Source organism: Rhamphochromis longiceps, linkage group LG2, assembly GCF_057381845.1.
Source record: "Rhamphochromis longiceps isolate RC_006_pf linkage group LG2, R_longiceps_female_GT1.1, whole genome shotgun sequence".
NCBI lineage: Eukaryota > Metazoa > Chordata > Actinopteri > Cichliformes > Cichlidae > Rhamphochromis > Rhamphochromis longiceps.
This window is the reverse complement of record NC_140558.1, coordinates 5,694,157-5,700,156: the sequence shown is the minus strand read 5'-3', so window position 1 is coordinate 5,700,156 and position 6,000 is coordinate 5,694,157.

Sequence of the window (6,000 nt, the reverse complement as noted above, 5' to 3'; positions counted from 1 at the left end):
TTATACCAGGGATCTGAATCTCATCAACGCAGTTACTTCCAAAATAATTTACCTTGTATTGCTATGTGGACTGTAAAATACTTAGAGCTAAAGCAATGTGAAAACCTCATAATTGCCATGTATGTCATGTAATTGGAATATGAAAGCAACAAAGAAAGAAAAGTTTTGACTACAAGAACTTAAATCTTTCTTTTTAAAAAGAGGAAAATAGTTTCACTCCCAGTCAATGGTATCTCAAATATCATTATTCTTTATATAAAGATCTATATTAATTTAATTAATTGACAAGGTAGAAATTCAATTCGACATATATTAATATTGCTGTTTGTTTAGAGCATTTAAAAACTGCTCATCTTTAATTCTTTTTTTTTTGTTGTCAAAACTACAACAGCAAGCATTGATATGTAATTCAAGCAATGATCGTAAATAATTAAAGAATAACAATAAAAATCTACTATATGACAAAGCATAAATACATTAGCTATATAATTCTAAGTTTGTAGCAAAAGGTTAATCACTGAATGAGGAGTTTTGTAGCTGATAAAGTACCCATGTGATTCAAGCATCAATGCCTTTCTGTTCATTGGATGACATCTGATGATAAAATGGATAAATGCCACCATTTCACAAAACCACATGCACTGTTGCAAACATTTGGAAGTACAAGACTGCACACAACTTGTGTTTGCAGCCTATGCCCAAGTGATCATAATCAAGGAATTAAGTCCCTCAATATCTTCTTATTTCCTGGAGGACGTAGATATAGTTTTTGTGCCACCATGGTAATTTCCTGTAATTAAGAATCTAATCAAAGCATATGCTAAACCACGCTTTTAATAAACACATGAGCTGTTGCTGACAGAGGACAGGGAGCTAAATGTTATTGGATTCCTGCATGTATTAAAAAAGGGCAAGAAGATCAAGATGAAGATGAAGGTGTAAGATGAACCTTGCAGTTCTACTGTAATCAGTCCAGCAGTTTGTGCTAGAGGAGGTATGTTTAAAATCTGTGAAAATAGCTTGTGAATAAAAGTCCAACCAAGATGTAAAAATTAAGCTACCTGGAAATAACTTTCAATAATAATTGTGACTGAAAACAAAAAAAAAGTTTTTTTTTTTATTAGGATAAGCAGTTATCAAATCCTTTAGATGGAAACTCTGACAGTTAAATAAAATGTCAGATGCTGAAAATATGCAAAGGTTAGGCAGGCACTTGCACATTGTTTATTGCAAAAGATTAATCTCAAGCTTTTTTTAAACAGTCTTCATAATGGATCTAATTATATTTGGGCTACTTTTGCTGATTTACCAGGTGACTCCAGTAAGCACAGGAGGGCATGTGCAATCTCTTTTGTCTGGATATAAAAGAATAAATATCCTGCTAAATCCAGAGTGCTTGCAGGGCCGGGCTAAAGCTGCCGCTCAGTATTCACCACTGTGTCTCTATTTGCTCTTTGGTTCCACCATCCTGGAACTTTACTCCTTTTTGTCTCTCTCGCAGGAGATGGAGCAAGGGAGGGGGTGCGAGGCAGAGGGGAAAGGACAGCGAGGGAGGGAGAAAAATGAATTGGGGCTGGCGTTTGATGTGCTGATTGGAAGAGAACTGAGGACAGCAGCTGCACTCACAACCATCCCTGGAGAGAGCAGGTTTGATAGCTAAATGAAGACCTCTAGTGCTTTCTTGTTAGCCACGATGGATCCTGCACCCAGATGAAGCACAATTAGTCAGTGGTGGTGGCTTTAAGTGTCCACCAATCACAAGGCAAAAGTCAGTGCTTCTCATTGGCAGTTAGTGCCCCGGGCTGTGTCCTAGCCCTGCTGGCCTTTTCAGGCCTCTTTAACACTACAGAGGAGAGAACATAAATCCCAAGCTGAGAGGGGCTGCTGGTATCGTGAAATGATCCCTCTGGCATTTCAGATACAGCTGTGCACATCTGATTAGTGCTAGTCGCGCATGGTCCAGTTTGGCTAAGAAGTGCTTTCTCTTAGATCTTGGCGGCTTTCTCATCTGACACATAAAAAAGGAAAAATTCTCAATAGAGTTGCAGTTTGCCTATCAGTCAGCTATTAAATCCCTCATGTCTGTGCAAGCCCACTGGCATACTGACAAGAGAGAACTGATTGCTGCTCTAGCTTATGTTTAAGAGAAGCTGAATTTGTACTTTGTATCAAGTCACTTGGAAATAAAGCTTCTTTGGCCGTCAAAGTACTACTTCTTGTTGCTATTCAGCATCGTGTTTTTATTGCAATTGTTCTTGCCTCACAGACAAAACAAACTAGACTGGCCGTTTGAAACTATAGCAAAACATATTTGCTTTTTATCTGTATTTTACTGGTGCTCTTTCCTCTCAGCATGTCCTCCTATCTGCTGCTGCTACTAATGCCACTGGAGCAATGCAACATGGGGAAGTTTGTGCCACTGCATGATGAACCGTTCTATTTATATTAAAATGAGTGTGCTCCTCTGGGAGATATAGAGGGGAATGGAACAACAAACATGGAGCTTTGGAGATGAAGGGAACTGTGGAGGGACCGGTGACAGCAAAATGGCAACTCCTCCATACAAAGTGGCCCTAAGGACCTTAGGAAGAGTAATAATATGAACGGTGGCATCTAGAAGGGCCTTGTGGGCGTAGTGCACACACTGCACTTTGCCATAAAACAACACCCACGGTAATAAAGTAAACCCCTTAAAGCCACACACAGCACCAAACTATTCCCTTAAATTGTTCATACTTGGTGTGTGTGTGGGGGGTTTGTTTTTTTGTTTTTTTACTGTTATTGACCAATGGTGTTGTAGCTTTGGCTGACCTGTGATGGATTGTTGAGGCATTGTGTTTGTTGTAGTACTTGTCAAAGCTTGTATTTGTAAGAATATTGAGTGGTGTGTCATTCATGTTTCCCAGAAAGACAAATGACACCCCAAAGGATTGTGTGGAGGGACTAAACTACTCTCAGGATAATTGCTATTGTACCGTGAGACTACTTGTTTGTGAGTCATTTTGTATCGTATAAAACACATTATACAAACTGATTTTCACAATTAGATAGATAGATAGATAGATAGATAGATAGATAGATAGATAGATAGATAGATAGATAGATAGATAGATAGATAGATAGATAGATAGATAGATAGATAGATAGATAGATAGATAGATAGATAGATAGATAGATAGATAGATAGATAGATAGATAGGCCAGTTTTACTGCACATTGGTATTATATGGGCTCATGAAAAAAATACAATTCCTTACAACATCTTGCCCTAAAAACCTATATTATCACTCAGCCATGGTAATAAAGGCCAGTGGGCAATAACAGCTGGGTTTTCCTCTTTTTCTCCAAGAGCCCGGCAAGAGTGGAGGAGAATGGACCCTGGCCCTGCAGTCTGTCTAGTTAATTAAGCTCAGGGGTGAAGGCGTTATTTGTGGGAAAGAATCCAATTATTTTGCCTCTCCACTCCCGAAGAAGAGAGGGGTTTGTGTGGTGATGATGATGATGATGATACCACTCAGAGGCAAGACAGCCACTTCACGACTTAAGAGTTCATTCTTGTACCTTGCTTTCCCCTTTTCCTTCCCCAGATTAGCCAATTCCCATATGTAACCCCTTGCCTTTTAACAGAAACTGTGATATTTCTTTTGATGAAGTGCAAATGTGATTGTCACTGCTTCAGAAAACACACTGGCACATATGCAAGCACACAAGAAAAGAAAACCCCAAATTGTATATATTTTTTGTGGCTCTAATGTTGCTGGTGGGAAATTCTTGAGATGAGTAAAAGTGGTAGCTCTGTTAATTGTTGCTTCAAAGGCAAAGGGGCTTATTTGAAACAAAAGAACCAATTAAAATTTCTGAAACCTTAATTACTTCTTTAACATCTAAAAACAGACTGCTATATCCTGGTCTCAGTCTCAGTGTAATAGATGGCCTTGTTTGAACACTGAGTTTTTGCATGCAATTAGTAGCCCTAGGAAGAGATCAGTGAACCCTGCTCTCAAAGAACCATCTTAAACAAATGTAGGTGTTTTTTAATTTTTTTAAAGAAATGTCTTACTTAAGGAGTAGCCTCAAACTCTGCTTCAAAGCACTAATTACACATATTCTCTCGTTGAGATCAGATCCACATCTGTCTTTCATTCTGACTGCCTGACAATTTTTTCACACATGCATTAAAGTTGTATAATAAGACATTTTTGTGCCATTTATTATTGAATAGATTTATTTGCTAAACAGTCACTGATCTACTGATTTTTCTTGCAACAATCCTGGAATAAAAAACAAAAACAAAAACAGTTTTTTACAAGAATTTATTTTGCTGTAGTTCATCATTTGTGCACTTTTTTATTAACCTTCTCCAGGACTTAAACGGTGCCATTTCTTCTCAGTTTAGCTACAGAAAAAGTAAAAACTACTCACTCTGGTTAACCTGCCTTTGCAATATTTTTCATGCTCTTAGCTGATTGAGTAGTTTTTCTGATGTGAACTCTGCTTTGCGGTGGAGAAATTAGGCTAATTAATTAAGCTAGCTTAATATGTATCTTTAAGATTTGTTAGCATAAAGTTAGCATAAATCCGGGCAACGAGACTGAGTGAAAAGTGCGCATGGCTGATACAAAGCAGTGATAATGTATATATGAACATTAACTAAGTAGTAGATCAGAAAAGAAAAACGTGACAAAATTAAGATCAGTGTTCATGCAGAAAATAATTTAATCTACTAAATAAACCAAAGAACTGCAATTATTTCATTTATCCCCTGATTCATTTATTCCCATATTATTGTGTTAATATGAAAATGTCACTTACCTTTTTGTGTTTTTTCTGTTTTTCTTCATAATATCAGTACACTACTATCTACCTGTCACATGTGACACATTCCCCTAATTGGAGTTTTGTTTTAACAAATCTGAACCGTTTGATGTGACTGTTTGTGTGTGTACAAAGACACATCATATCATTTTGCACTTTCATGTGTCCACTGGGAAAGTCAAGGCCCCCTAATCTGTGCCCAGGAGAGCTCACCCTGCTTCTCCCCTCCTGAACTTTGTCCCAGTGTGGGTCACCTCGGCGGGGCCACGAGGGAGAGACTGCCTCAGCGAAGCCCTAATCCTGGGGAGTCGATAGATGCTAGCATGGCTGCAGGCCTCAGCTTTCGCACAAGTGCCCCAGGGAGAGCTGCTCATTTCAATAAATGTAAAGTGATACTGTCCACAAGCAAACATAGAGCCACACACACGTTATTATACATGCACACGCATACCCACACATGTGAACCAGAGCTCATATGTGATGGAGAATTGCTTGTCCTCGGGGCAAAATATGGGAGAGTGATCCAGTGATGTAGTTAAATGACAGGCAAGCGAGTGGAACATTTGCTTGCTTGATGCTGTCGATGCATCGCTGCTGCCCCGATAAGACCTTATTTACATTTGTCAGGGTAGAATTGATTTCTTTTTTGCCCTTTACAGACTGCTCAAATTGCAGAGTGGATGGGAGCAGTGTCACACACCTCAGATAAAGCTGAGAATGTCTGTCAAAAGTCTTAGGCATAAAACCCTGACAACTTTTGAAAAATAAACAAACAGAAAATTAAAGAAAAATCTGGATATTTGATATTTTGCATACATATACTCACGTTTGTGCATATGCAACCTTACATCATTCACCTTTGGCTGTGTTACTTGGACATATGTTGATGTTAGCACCCTGTGGTGCAAAGACTGGTGCAATATCTGTTTTTGTGGATGTAAACCTTTGTATATGTGTGCGTATGCATCGTGCTCATAGGTTCGTGTTCCTGTGCATCTCCTGTCTATGTATTTGTTCACTGTGTGCGTGTGGTTTTAGGGGAGGACACAATGAAATGGGTGGCTGAGCGGGCCCCTCCCACAATTAAAGAACTAAATGGGCAGCCGAAGGTCCCAGTGAGAGTGTGAATGAGGAGAGTTCTCCTGGGAGGTTAAGGTCAGCCAGTTTCTGATGGGACTGTATGAT